The sequence below is a fragment of the Periplaneta americana genome, chromosome 4, assembly GCF_040183065.1.
Source record: "Periplaneta americana isolate PAMFEO1 chromosome 4, P.americana_PAMFEO1_priV1, whole genome shotgun sequence".
NCBI classification, from domain to species: domain Eukaryota; kingdom Metazoa; phylum Arthropoda; class Insecta; order Blattodea; family Blattidae; genus Periplaneta; species Periplaneta americana.
In genome coordinates this window covers 202,411,743-202,427,122 of record NC_091120.1, presented here as the reverse complement: position 1 = coordinate 202,427,122, position 15,380 = coordinate 202,411,743, and the positions used below count along the sequence as shown (strand labels likewise).

Sequence of the window (15,380 nt, the reverse complement as noted above, 5' to 3'; positions counted from 1 at the left end):
CTGATCCTGGTGACGTCGCTGGTGTGTGTGTGTGTGTGTGTGTGTGTGTGTGTGTGTGTGTGTGTGTGTGTGTGTGTGTGTGTGCAGAAATGCACACCCTGGTTTAGAATCGTGAATGATTATGATAATGATATAATTGTTGGTGCAAATAGAATATGAGCTACTGATGGTTGTAATATGGGTAGCGTAAATAGTGTTACATTTCAACACAAATTCTGTCAATTTTGTAGGTATATATATACTTTAAAGTACTGGTAATAAAAATAATACAATATTGAGTAAAAACAAAGATAACAGAAAATAGCATATATATATATATATATATATATATATATATATATATATATATATATATATATATATATATATAATTTTTTTTCAAGCTGCAGATAGGCTATTTTCTATTATCTTTGTTTTTCCTGAATATTGTATTATTTTTATTACCGGTACGGTACTTTAAAATATTGATACAGAATATAAAAGCAAAAATCAAGCCGAAGTAAGAAACAGATATACACATAATCAATTACAGGTAGCACGTTAAAATTGATTACTTGTGTAAAAAAACACCCCCTCAGTAACAAAATAAAATGTGAAGCATGTGTAACAGTTGGCGAAACTGCACGTCAAAAATAATCGTCTCGCTAAACCTCCTGAACACCATCCGAAAGAAGAGCATCACAGCAATTTTTCCCAAGATTTAGAAGTGTGTGTAATTGTAGTTCATATCTAAGAAAATATTCTTTAAGGTTTATAGTGGATAGTGTATGGTGTGTTGTATGTAGCAGATTTTCTGAGCTTGTTTGTTGTATTCCTCGGTAGTATAGTGGTCAGTATCCCCGCCTGTCACGCGGGAGACCGGGGTTCGATTCCCCGCCGGGGAGAACTTTTTTTTTTCAGTAGTGAACAGTGAAAGGTTTTGTAACCTTACCTTTTTAAAATAATAATAATAATAATAATAATAATAATAATAATAATAATAATAATAATAATAATAATAGAGGTTCATAGCTTTCTGCCAAAGAGCAGACCTTTCACTGCAAATCCAACGTTCTTCAGTCTTTCCAATTTTCCGCCTTACTGTTACTCTCTGCATACAATCCATGGTGTAATAATAATAATAATAATAATAATAATAATAATAATACTTTTCGACTAAATCCATTAGGAAATAATTATTTCTCCACTAATTTAACGGCATTTGTTTGAATTGCTACTCCTAAATCAGTTGTTCGGTTCAATTTACGAAAATTGATCAATAAAATGCAAAGCTACACAAATACATAAATATTTGATGCTTAGTAATACATACATACATACATACATACATACATACATACATACATACATACATACATACATACATACATACATACATACATACATACATACTAGTGGCTTGTGCAGCAAATGCTGCAAACTAAGTTCATTAGACGTTCAAATAAAAAATTTTTTTCAGATTTATTTTCAGTGAAGAATACCAGACATTCTGAAAGTTATTTGCTTCCATAATAATGAAATATACTCTCTCTCGAGCCAATACTGAAGAGAACCACGCATATAAATATCTACACCACACCGCCATTAAATATATGAAAAAGACCCAATCCCACTTGATTAATAACTATAAAATTATTTGATTTTTAATAATATTATTATCTTACGTAAGTTTTATAGCTTTCAGTAACATATACTATATATACTATATAGCCGCCACTCAGTAAAATATGGAAATCAAAATTTAATTTAAGTTATTCTCTACATCTACTTATATAACCTCAAAACGTTTCAATTTCATATCATCAATACAGCATTAATATGTAAAATTAATTAAAAATAGTCACATCATGGCATTAACTACAATAATATTCCATTTCTAATGGTAATAATGCCATCAAACCACCTCAAGTTTTGTAGTTTTTAATATCCAATACACAGCTGTACCCAGAAAATTACACATCACAGAATCGAACCTGTAGATTATTTTTAGTAAGTTAAGTTTTGAATAACAAATTTAATTTGAGCTCTAAATATGTCAGCATTCTTGCAGATCATGGTCTTCGTGTAATATTGTTTACTGTAGTGTGTGTTTTGTTTTATTCTGAAATGCAATTAGCTAGTTCTCAAAACTGACGACAGATGGATTTTGGGAAATAGGAAAATTATGTTGAAAAATTGACATTTCACTGAAAACTACTATTTTTCTGAAAAACTTTTCAGTTCCAAGCTTCAAAATGAGGAGTCATATATTAAAATCCGTTCAGCCGTTTTCCCGTAATTTCCATTACCAGTTCAAATTATATATATATATATATATATATATATATATATACAGAGGTGTGAAAATTATTAGAATAATCTTAATTTTAAAGGTTTTTTAATAATTCCTTCACAAATACTAATTGAATTGATGAATATTGGTATACAGTATATTACTATACTGATATAGGATATATTTACAGTACTACTAACAATGCCGGAAAGCATTGTTGTACATTGGTATTTTTCTTATTTTACAATTGTTATGGGAATTCAGAAATTATTATTTTATGTTGGCGGAATTGGAAACATAAAAAATTATATGCACAAAACAGATGTATACGTTCTTTTGAACCTTCACAACAATGTAAACGCAAAGAACAATTTGTTTAATGCATTTCTTAATTAATTTTTGATGTTTCCAATTCCGCCAACATAATATAATAATTTCTGAATTCCCATAATAATTGTAAAATAAGAAAAATACCAATGTACAACAATGCTTTCCGGCATTGTTAGTAGTAAATATATCCTACATCAGTATAGTAATATTATATACCAATATTCATCAATTCAATTAATATTTGTGAAGGAACTATTAAAAAACCTTTAAAATTAAGATTATTCTAATAATTTTCACACCTCTGTGTGTGTATATATTATATATATATATATATATATATATATATATATATATATATATATATATATATATATATATAACCAAACGTTCATTATAAGGCATTTAAACAATCCATGTTATTTTTAAATACTGTATATCATAATATTCATAATCCAACACATGTGGCACTTTCCTTCTGTGTGCGTAGGAAGCAAACAGAAAAAGAAACTGAACTAAACCATTACCACAGAACTCAGGACTCGCGTCAGATAGCTTCAATTCCAAGCAACGCGCACACTGCCAGGCATTTCATTATAATTTTGTTATTTCTTTACAATGGATGCGTTGGATACAATTTGGTAAAAATATTCCTCCGGGCCGGATTTGAACCAGCGACCTATGGATTACCACCTTACAATTAACCACTACAGTCCACCGCTCTACCAACTGAGCTACCAGAGGATGTGAAGGTTTCAGTTAATCTCGCGCTCTGTTCGGTAAGTACCCGTTGTCCGACTCGCCTCAAACTATGGAAGACAGCGCCAGCAACAAGTTGCTTGCGAAATGGGAGCAACTTCAGACCACGCGTCTCGGACCTATCGATCGACGTTTGCAACTTCTTTCTACAAGTAGTTCACAGCAAGCTATAGTAGTAAGTAGTGATGGGCGAAGTTGTTCTTTTCCCGGAACAGTTCCGGCTGTTCCAGTTCCGGAAAAATACTATGTTCCAAATAACAGTTCCGAAATAACAGTTACAAGTAGAGATGTGTCTGAATCGTTCACTGATGCGAGCTATCTCTTTGACTCTCGCTCCATTTGAGGAGTCGTACAGTATATACTCCCTCTTCCCCAAGCAGCTCGCACATACGTTGGAGTACTCATATCTCGGACTCCTCTTAAAATACGTTATCGGCATGACGACATAGCACACGCTTCTCAATAGATGACATCCCAATGCACATTCGAATCTGTTTGGAAACTTGCTGTGTATGCGGACAGAAGCTTCGTGTTTATTAGATGAACAGCTGTTGAATACAAGGTCAGATTGCAACACTAATTGGTATATGAAGTCATGAAGACACGGTAACCAACTAAAGAAATTAACATCTCACTTAAAACGTGTAGTATGTAATTTTTGTTCTCCGTGTTCCGTAGTAAAAAAAGAACTAAAATTATTAATTTTTATTTTTACGTTTCTTAATGCTTAGTTATGATGATAATAATAATTACATTATAATTTGATACATAATAAAATATATAACTACTGTATATATGTATACATTAGCAGTAGTGAAACCTGAAATTCTCACACTTAGTAAAATGTTAGAAACGCATCTGTACCAAAGTGTAATAATTTAAACTTCGCATCACACCTCGCTCTCTGTCATTACTTATGATCACACTACAACGATTTCAATTTCCATGCTTCCTCATCCATCCACGTGAGAGTTCCAAGTTCCAACTTGTTCCAAGTACAACATAAAGAACGACGAAACAGTGTAGCCGGAGCTGTCATTGGTTCAACGGAACAGGTTCCGACTGTTCTCTGTTGTCTCGGAGTCGGAACATACCTTGTGCAACGCGGTACTGCGAACCCGCAACAGCTGGGCAAGTGAGCAGCTCGGAGTCGGAACACTGTTATTTCGGAACAGGAGGTTCAGACCTACTGTTCATTTTTGCAACAGTTCCGAGACCGGAACAGTTCCAAAATAACTGTTGTGTTATTTTTTACCCACCTCTAGTAGTAAGGTACATCGAAAAGAACCGCGTTTATCACCGATGTTACGAAACCGTCTGACAACACCATGAACAAAGCAGCAGCTGAGAAGATAACGAAATGTATTCCCCTCAACAGAACGACTAAATACTATCGTATAACTTATGTTATGCTCGACCATGCCGAAATGTAGTAATTATACACCTGGTAGCAGTCCTTTAATGATGTCATAAGACTGCTAGATGGGGCCGAAACAGGTCTGTAGAGGCCTAATTCGTGAAGAATGATGATGATGATGATGATGATGATGATGATGATGATGATTAAAGTACACCTATTCATTAAAGTTCAGGTTTTCGATTATTCTCGGATATGCAATCGAAAGACAACGAGGGAAACGTGACGGAGGCTGGAAATCCAATACTGTCGCAGAAGGTTATGTTCTGTTACTATAATAATTAGCGTTAATTGTAAATAATATTCAAATAAATTCAATTTGTCATCTCCTTTTTCAATTATAAATCAATTTTCAGGTTATACATTCTCTGCATTACATCAAGGTCAATGACATTATTGTTCCTCGGAAAAAATCAATACTTTCGCGTCTGCGCACATCTCACAATTTCGAGCTATGAACAAGGTCACTTCCGATCTTCTGTCAGATATAAATAAAATGAATATTTATGAATAATTTCAAGTTAGAAATATAGTGGAGCATAAAAGTCGTATGAAACTTAATGGTAATTATGACGCTCGTATGAAAATTATGAAACTCGCTTGCGCTCGTTTCATAAACAAACATACTCGCGTCTTATTTACTAGCATTATAGGCTCGTTGCATAATGTACTATTACTGCACACAGCGAACTCCTAGTGTGTTTTTAGTCTCTGGCACCTCATTCTACAGGATGCTTCAGAATAACTATTCCTAATTTTCAGATGTGACAGAGAACACGTAATGATTTTTTTTTTCGTGATAAAGTGTGGCTGGAAATGCTTCCAAACAGAGATATAACAAAATGAAAGAGAGATGAGGATTTAAAAAGATCTCGACGTGATTAGAAACTTGTTTATTTAATCTTATTTTGACGGTTAAACTGTAAATTATTAAAATATTACGAAAATCGATATCGTACAAATAAAGGAATCTGTAAGCAATGGCATGTTTCACGCAAATACCTAAGGGCCGTATTCATAGACATTTTTAGCGCGGCTTCCGGTGGATGATCAGCGTTTTTCGTATTCATAAACCAGTGTTAGCGATAGGATATGATTTGAATTCTGTACTAGTAACCAGTGGATAGCCGGGGCTAGCTTAGTACGCTCGTAGTGCGTGCTGCGAAATGTCTATGAATACCACCCTTAACGTCTAACTCTAAACTTAAACCTTTATTCAAATGCTGAAAAATATTTTGTTTTAAAATATGAATTAAAATTTAAAATCGACAGTTTGAAATTTCATTGCGAAGGGCGCCATGGACAGAGCTCCGATAGGCTGTACGATACTATACTTGCTGAGTCACGTCTCTCAGCTCTCTACTTCCTAATACGGAGCGGTTTCAGCAGTGTTGCCAAATGGACGGAAATTCCGTCAAAATTGACGGAATTTCAACGTAGCGGACGGGAAAAAAATGGCTTTGACGGGTAACGGATTTTCTGGCGGAAATTACGATTTACATTATCTTTTGACATTTTTAGTTGCTGTCATTTTTAATTCTTTAATTTTTGGCAGATTTTACTTTTTATTTGAACAACCCTCTCTGTTCCATACTAAGTTTAAGAATCCCCCTTTTCAGATTTCCTCGTAATCAAGTTAGATCTTGACGAATTATTATTTTAATCAGGATTGGTAAGTATGTTGTGTTAAAATTTTCTTTATATATATATATATATATATATATAAATTAAAAAAAAATAATAATAATAAGACCCAATATATATATATATATATATATATATATATATATATATATATTGGGTCTTATTATTATTATTTTTTTTTAATTTTTGACGTATTCTGACGGAGTTCCAGATATTATACTGACGGGGATATAATTTATGTGTTGGCAACACTGGGTTTCAGAGCTGGCACTCAGTACTTACAAACAGCTTTTAAGGAACCCGGAAGTTCATTTCCGCCTTCACATAAGCCTGCCATGCATCGGTCCCTATCCTCAGCAAGATTAATCCAGTACGAACATTTTATTCAGGCAAATTGTACAAATATCCTGTGGTTCTGTCAAATAAACGAAGAGATGTTCATCACAGACTGACATTACAATGTACCTAATCGTAACCTGCAGACCACGATGAAGAAATTAACGGAGGTTCTTTGATATTCGTATCCAAAACACTTACAATAAGTTAAGCGTAGTAATACATTATTAATATTAAAACTAAAAGCTGCAAATAATAAATAAACAACTTACTCATCTCATTTTCAGTGAAATTTTAGCATTTTATATTAGACTACTTTAAACTTAATATTAAAATTATTCCGGTACCGGGAATCGAACCCGAGCCTCCTGGGTGAAAGCCAGGTATCCTAGCCACTAGACCATACCGGACGGCGGGAAACTGCCTCTTCTATACACGAGATACTGACTCAACGATCTGGTCTATGCAAGACAGACTTAAGTCTATGGGAACACGTGGAGTGATGTGCCAGAGTGCAAGCTGCACATTTGAGACTACAAATTATTGCAGCACAGTCTGCCGTCTGCGAGGAGACTTTCATCTCCGCTGACAATCGTTTATAGAATGTCGAGCCCTACAAGCTGTGTTGAAATGAACTTTCCATATCAGGAGTGCCCAAACTTTCTTATTTGGAGGGCCAGTTACTACGAAGATAATCGGTCGCGGTCCACATGTTTTAATAAAGATAATTTCTTGAAATACAAATACGAGTAAATTTAACATACAATAATTTTCAGTGAATATTTCCGGGAAAAGATATTATCACGCATTGAATACTAGTTGAATAAGCAAATTTGGTAGAACAGTGCATGCGTAATTATCTAATGAGAAGTGTAGAACTGGCTTTTTGAAGATAACATAATTGTTGACGTCTGGTTTCTGGTTTGTGGTGCTGAGAAACTACAGGGACATCATTTTATTTTTACTAACATTTCTAATATTAACCTGGCTATACCTTTGTATTAACGATTAAGAACCGGAAACACCGTTCGATGATACTGGCGTAATGCACAAACAAATCACTTTACTAGGTATAGGAGGGAAGAAAAGTAGTTCATCCATTTACGTAAACTAGGAAATATCGCGATTTTCAGTTTGATAATTTTCATTAGGTTTTTGTTTAATCAAAGTACAGTACACTATTAACAATAAGTGTTTTTACTCACGAACTGAACTATCCATGCGGACGTATTCATTATGCAGTGTTTATTATAGTGTCTACAGCACATTAGCGTACAATATAGAGAATGAAGTTAAATTGAAAAATAATCATAATATGGATATTTAAACACATTTTTGAAAATGGTGGCCATTCATTTCGATACAGCCTTCAGTTCTAATGTGCATATTATCGCACTATAGACTATTGTACGTAATTCCAATTATCGGGTTCGTACTTGGTATCAGTAACTCATGTTGAAATAATTCTGTACCTACTATATAAAAGAGACCTTAAGTACTGTAAATTCAATCTTCACTTCTGCCCGATCCGAAAAGATAGAATTACTCAGACATGCTATCTACTGTCCGTCCAAGTGGTTACGTCGCAGCGTCATAGAAAGGGGGGAAATCACGTGACAATTAATTACTTAACGAGGGCCTTTTATTTAAGTTATTTTAAACAATTGTATAATATTACGTAGACGTTCAATCCCTAACAGAAATTAATGTTCTCAGAAAAGAGCTAAGACAGCCCATTTACAGAGAGGCGAATAGAAGCAGGTGGGGGAAACCGGGATGCGACGTAGGCAAATGGAAAATGATTCAACATTGAAAGCTCTTTCGTCACTGGAAAATGCGAACATATTTTTGGAACGTACTGTTTACTATGGCCGTAAGGCTTCTATGACTGTATATGCGGTCTTGGATCTGTGTGGAGGACGGTTGAACTTCATTAGTAGAAGGGGTGGGAGTGAAGTACATTAAAAAATTCAGGTACAATAAAAATTGAAGTAAAAATAAAATGATGTCCCCGTACAAGCTACATCTCAAATGTAATTATTTAATTTTCATTTTTGGACATGTTTATTCATATAGCCTATGTATATCGATCGAAACATGGAAATCATATTATTATGTCGTGCTTGGTTCCTCAAAGGTGAATACTTTTCATCAGGTATTAATTTACAGTACAGAATTTTATCAGATTTGTAGGATCGAAGACTCCTTTCACTGCATCGTCACATTGCAAATCTAGCTGTTCTAACAGCAGTTGTTCCGGTGCGCTGTCAACATCACAGGAAAATAGCGACGAAAACGGCATTTCAGAATTCATTTTCATAAAATTTACTAATCTTATGATAAATTATTCTTCAGTTACCTCAATAACTTCCACAAGAAGAGTAATTTCTGGAAGATATTTTGGGATATTGGATTTGTACAGCACTGACCATAGAAAATTCGTCCAATTTCTCACAGAAATTTATCTCCTGAATTACTAACTTTAACTGAAATGATTTCATTATACTATATGCACAGTTAGTTTATTTTTGCCTTGTACCTAATACGAGTTCGAAGTCATTAAATCAACAAGAAGTACTAAACAAGAAACCCAATCGGAATAATTTAACAATTCGTAAAGACGATCTTTTTCTTCAAGAAATTTGCTGATTTCCTCTCTTAGAGCATGAAACCTTGCCTTTTGAGAACAAGTCCAGCACCCTGTTCTCATACAATGCTAATAATTTGTAGCAAACGTAACACATCCTTCCTCATAAGTTTTGGCAGCAATTCAGTTTTTCCCACACTGCCAATAAAACTACTACCGTTTACAGTTTACTTATCTTAAACTGTTACTTGAAAGACATAAGTCTAACTAAATGAAAGCATTTAATATGTACACAAATAAGAAAGTAAAATTCCGTTTTCCGGATTGTAGACAATCTCAAACTTGAATCATCTAACGTATTTGTGTTGTACAGTTCAGGTAAATTATTGATTTTTCACAAATATACAATGGTTGCTAAGTCGAAGTCTGATGTTCTCTTGTTTTACAAATTTTCAAAGCCTGCTAATTTCTAAACATGGTCCACAGATTAATTTATTTCTTCATTGTTTTTATACATACGTTTCTTATGGCGGTATTAAATCCTCATGTCTTATACCCAAAAAAAAAAAAAAAACACACGATATATTCAAAATAATTAAATAACGACTTTAAAAACTATACACTTTCTATGTAAACTTTTAAAACAGTTAAACTTTAATTTCCTTTATAATATTACAACGTGCGAAAAAGTTATACTGTTTATGTTTAAATAGCGCCCTCCCCCCATTTTTTTACAGTCGAAAACGTGGAACGGATTTCTCCAGTGTGGCATCCATGTCTGCTTTAATTTCTGTTGACCTCATTCCCTTTTTACGAAATATAGAGTGGGTTAAAAGTCGCTTTCCCCAAATACTTCCTTACATTCAATTTACATTTGACTACACATTACTTTACAGATTTTGTTCAAAATGAAGGCCCTGTTTCTCTTACTGTGCTTCCACCAACGTTGTAGCACAAAAACACGTTGTTCTGTGGTTAATTTGCGATTCATTGCAAGAAACTGGCAGAAACTAGAGACGCAACCAACACAATAAAACAAAACAACAACAATAACAAGATAATATCATATTATGATATAGGAAAAACAGTTGACGCACGAAAATGGTTGTCAACCCAACACTTATTACACCAGCCATTCGTTTATTCGAGTTATGACATCTGAAGGGTACAGAGAAAAAACGAACAGAGTCACAATTCTCGTAAGGGTGACGATATCATTTAATTTAGCATATTACTGCAAAATGTATGTGTTTCTCTTATCAAAACTGGTAAAGGAGCATTATCACTACGGACACAGTAATCCTTTCCTACTTTTTCATTAGGAACAGCAATAAATTTTGCAGTAATATACTGAATTAGATGATATCATTCTTAAGACAATTGTGACTCTGTTCGTTTTTTCTCTCTACCCTTCATCTGCATTATGTACAAGCATGAAACCTAAGAACGAATACTGGGGAAACCGACTTTTGATCCATCTTCAATTTAATGACAGCACGAAGCTCGATATTTTCCATTTTTGCCAATCTGTTCGGCGCACTAACTTCAAAACTAAACGACACAAAATATAGTCAACAAAAAAATATGATTTTTCGTGCTAGAACTAATGTAAAATGGCCGATAACAATGGCGGAATTGTTGACACGTTTTCAATGCCATCTATGTGACAGATCACGAATTTTTCAAGCGCACCTCGTACGTATTACTAAACATATTTATTTTGTGACTATTTTACATAAATATAGGTTACTAAAGCCAAGCGTTGGTTTTTATGAGTAAATGACAGATGAATTTGGCGCATATATAATTATGTACGATGTATAGGAGCATTCTGATTCCAGAAAATTGTTCTGATTTTTTTCTCTTTTGTAAAATTCAGCTTACGGGTTGTTCGTAGTAGGCTATATAGACTACTTACGAAATTTACTCCTAATATAAATGTTGATACCAATGGAGGAGCTATCAACAGACAATACTCTGCTCGGGCAAGAAGACTCAAGTGAAGAATAAAGGCTGGTTCACAATAAACCGGAAACGAGAACGAGAACGGAAATATTGTTAAAATAAATATATTTAAATGTGAACATTCACAATGAACTATTGTGAATGCTCACATTTAAATACATTTATTTTAACATTATTTCCGTTCTCGTTGTCGTTTCCGTTCCCGGTTTATTATGAACCAGCCTTAAATAGTAGCCGTTAGGGAACATTTTAATTGCGTTATTTAAGTTGTAATCATATTATGTTTTATTATTCTTATAAATACATATCTACGGTCTTATTTCACTCTGTATTTATTGAAATAAACTGAAAACTGACTTCAAGCCCGAAAATTACGAAGTATAAGCTCAGAGATGAAGTTCACTATTGATTCTACAGAGTATTACCAACATAACATTTTTCTCATCTATGTGTACGAGCTACCATTGAATTCCTTAACAATAATGACAGCGACATAACAAATGTATATTTTGATAATTATTTTCTGTGATCTGTTATGAAATTTTGTCCCTTTTTTGTGTTATAATAATTTAAAAATTTTTTAGACAAATGGTTTGCTGCAGAAGTAAATTATTTTAAATTTCTAATTAAAAATATAAACCAGGAAGCTCACAGCATTTATGTAAGGATTTATAAGAACGGATTAAAAAAACCTGTAAGAATATTTTAAGAGTTCATTCTAACCTGCAGAATATTAAAGATTCATAAAAACAATCTTAACACTAAAAAACAAACAAAAATAAGATGAATAAAGCTCCACAACGTATCACGTTACTAGAACTTTCACGGTTTAACTTTCCCGTATTCCGTCACTACCACATTTTCCTTGTCACGATGTACTGTACAAATTAACAACTTAAAAAATTCTTGCCGAAACCCGGGATCGAACCAGGGACCTTTAGATCTTCAGTCTAACGCTCTCCCAACTGAGCTATTTCGGCAGATGCGCTGTAACCTTCGCACACGCAGGCCTGTAATACAAAGCGGCGCGCGGCGACATTGTTATCGCAAGACGTGTGCGTTTCACTTCACGTTATCAGTTCCAAAGGTTTCCTTTCAAACAGTGACGCACATGGACTGCAAGGACCATCTTCACCACCACAACTACGCAGTAGGGAGCTCTGTAGATCTATTTCTTGCGAATAATGTCGTTATAAAGTCTTAAACTGAGGAATGGGCTGTCATCGTTTGCTAAACTTTAAGAGCTGCATGCCAGAAGAAGAAGAAGAAGAAGAAGAAGAAGAAGAAGAAGAAGAAGAAGAAGAAGAAGAAGAAGAAGAAGAAGAAAGTCTTAAACTTTTACCAAAGCGTTTAGCTACCCGCTCTGCTTTTACTAGAAACTATACCGAAGAAACGTAATAAATATTATAAAACAGTAAAATGTAGTTTAAGGTATCACGGCCCACCACAATCGTATTCTTGCACGTAATACCATTACGAAGGTACTGTACTCCAACCACGAGAAAGTCTCCAGGGAATGAGAGGGAGCGGGGTAATGCTGTGAATGACTGTTTCATAAGATGTCATAAGGTCACACACGTGGGAACTCGTATCTCTATTGACTCGCTCTCACAGCACAAAAAATAACACTGATATACACATTTTTATACTACCCTAGTTACAAAATTAGATCACGGTTAATCTCCTGGTCTTTTAATCCCTCCATACAGGAAATAACATATGCAGGAGAGCGCATGATTTTTAAACTGACGTTATAACTCTAATATTATCTATCTACTTCGCTCCAATAGATTACGCAATAGTATGCACATTCCTTTCACGGTTTATCTCCTGCTTGGAGAACAGTAATGGACAGAATGAAAGACGCCGTTTCCTTTAGTTTTCCTAAGCCAACTCTGTTCTAAGTGAAATTTACACTTTATAATCTTAGCACTGGGGACATTAATTTTGTCAACATTGTGTGATGCTACTCATAATCTAACAAAAGCTGTGAAATGATAAACTGCTTTCCACATATTTGGAGACATAATTTCTGCAGGAAGCATCACGTGTTATATGTTTGGGTATTAGCAAAAAGAAAAAAAAAAAGTAACCACATGAATATTGAAAGCATTAACACACGAATGTATCACGTACATTTGATAGAATGGTTGGGAGCATATTCAAAAGTACCGTCAGCCAAAACAGTCACTATTCATGAGGAAAGTTACATTTGTTTTGCAAGTTAAGACAGTTTTCCTGTTGCTGTCCGCATAATAACTCTCCAATGCCGAGACTTGTCTCGCTCTTTCATAATCCTACAAAGTTTCTCTCGTATATGCCTAACCATATACTTAAACATTATTAATGTTATACTGGTCATCAATAATGAACAGAAACACTTGCCACTGTAGAGATCGGAGTCTGTCCAGCAGCAGTAAGAAGATTGCTTAATATAATTTTCATACAATCATAAAATGTTTACCTCCACATCGCTCTTGCGTGGAAAATCGAACTAATCATCAGCAAGGTATTACAAAACTGCATTACTTTATAGGCTGCAATGCCTGTCTTCATAGTATCGAAAACTAATTTCCATATTGAGGGAAGCCTGTAATTCCATATCTTACAATGTTACTCAATTTTCAGTGCATTTATCTAAGAAGTTATTAAAGATACAAATGTAGAAAAAAATAGGTCATATGTAATATATCTTTATGTATAAAACCGGTTGAATAAATTTAAAACTCCACTGAGCGGTTGGCAAAAATAATTTTTTTCATTGACTATTACACTCTTACTACGTCATACTACTTTTAGCCAATAAAACGGTACGAAAGGACGTATTTCAACCAATCATGGGTGCTTATCGCACAATTTTATCGCGTCCCTAGCATTTGTTTAATTTCATCGCGTCCCTAGCATTTGTTTCTTTGTTTGCCAACATTTGAAACTGCGCTGGTCTGGACGTCAAAAAAAAAAAAAAATATATATATATAAAATTACAAACCACTCCAGTCGATGCACAGCAGTTTCAAATATGATTCGCATTGGCATTCAAGAACGAATTAATAAAAATACTGATCATACCTATGCATCTTCTGAAATCCGATTTACAAATAAATGAAGAGCACCGTTCGGAAATCCTGAATAAGTTGAATACTCCATGTAGGCCTAAATCAACGAGTTCCACTTCTATTACGCACACGTCCAATATAACATTAATTGAACCACCAACCACATTCAAATTTTAAAATTGTACATTCAATAATTATTCCTTTTAAAATTATTCATGTTTATTTTTTATGTCATCGTCGTTAATTAAAACTTTTCTAACACTTGTGTATATTAGTTAGGTTATGTTATAGCTTCTGCTATATGATATTATGGATAGTCACGTATCAGAGATTGTTTAATATTAAGATTTATTGAAAATCATCTGTCAAGTGACGTTGATTACTGGGATTTGGATAATTGAAGTGGAATGTTGCATTTTAATAAAAATGAAACTGAATCAACAAAGCCTTCTTGACTAGTAACATTGCCATTGCGTATATTAAGATCGAGAACTTCTCGACGAGAAGGCATTGCTCACTACTGCCATCTAGCATGCATCTAGCGTAATATTTGTAATGTTGAGATGGTACAATAATACATTTGAAGACAGTTGTATTTTCGTAAGTCAATTAATATTTTATTGTATTGGAGTACTTCGTTACTTCTAATCTTTATATACTTTCTTCTAATCGTGTAATAGGCAATTAAATCCCACTCGAGTTTTGATTTTCTCTAGATAAATCAAAACGTCTAGTGAGATTACTGTTGATAACACTTTTTTCATTAAGAATTACTGCAAATTATTTTTTTATTTTTGCTGACGATAGAAATAATCTTAATTTTTTTAACCTACTATGTAAAATGCCATCACATTGATATTGTATATTAATTTCAGCCTTCTGGGTACATTACTTTCTGAGAAAAGTGCACCAATATCACAAAAATAAGAAAGTGAAGAAAATGGTGTCGAAGTTTCCATATCATGGAATGTACAATTCCTCAATTTTGGGAGCACTTTTCTCAGAAGTGATAAAGGA

At 33.9% G+C, this 15,380-nt stretch overlaps 4 non-coding genes across 4 annotated transcripts; 1 reads left to right on the top strand and 3 right to left on the bottom strand.

Moving 5' to 3' along the window:
- The first annotated feature begins 812 nt into the window (after positions 1-812).
- Positions 813-884, top strand: TRNAD-GUC (transfer RNA aspartic acid (anticodon GUC)). Its single transcript has one exon. It is a non-coding gene; the product is annotated as a tRNA-Asp (tRNA).
- A 2,366-nt stretch (positions 885-3,250) lies between these two features.
- On the bottom strand, positions 3,251-3,343 carry TRNAY-GUA (transfer RNA tyrosine (anticodon GUA)). Its single transcript has 2 exons — positions 3,307-3,343; positions 3,251-3,286 (listed from the first exon to the last, which is right to left on the bottom strand). It is a non-coding gene; the product is annotated as a tRNA-Tyr (tRNA).
- Positions 3,344-7,093: 3,750 nt separating this feature from the next.
- TRNAE-UUC (transfer RNA glutamic acid (anticodon UUC)) lies at positions 7,094-7,165 on the bottom strand. Its single transcript has one exon. It is a non-coding gene; the product is annotated as a tRNA-Glu (tRNA).
- Positions 7,166-12,214: 5,049 nt separating this feature from the next.
- TRNAF-GAA (transfer RNA phenylalanine (anticodon GAA)) lies at positions 12,215-12,287 on the bottom strand. The gene has a single exon. It is a non-coding gene; the product is annotated as a tRNA-Phe (tRNA).
- Positions 12,288-15,380: the final 3,093 nt, after the last annotated feature.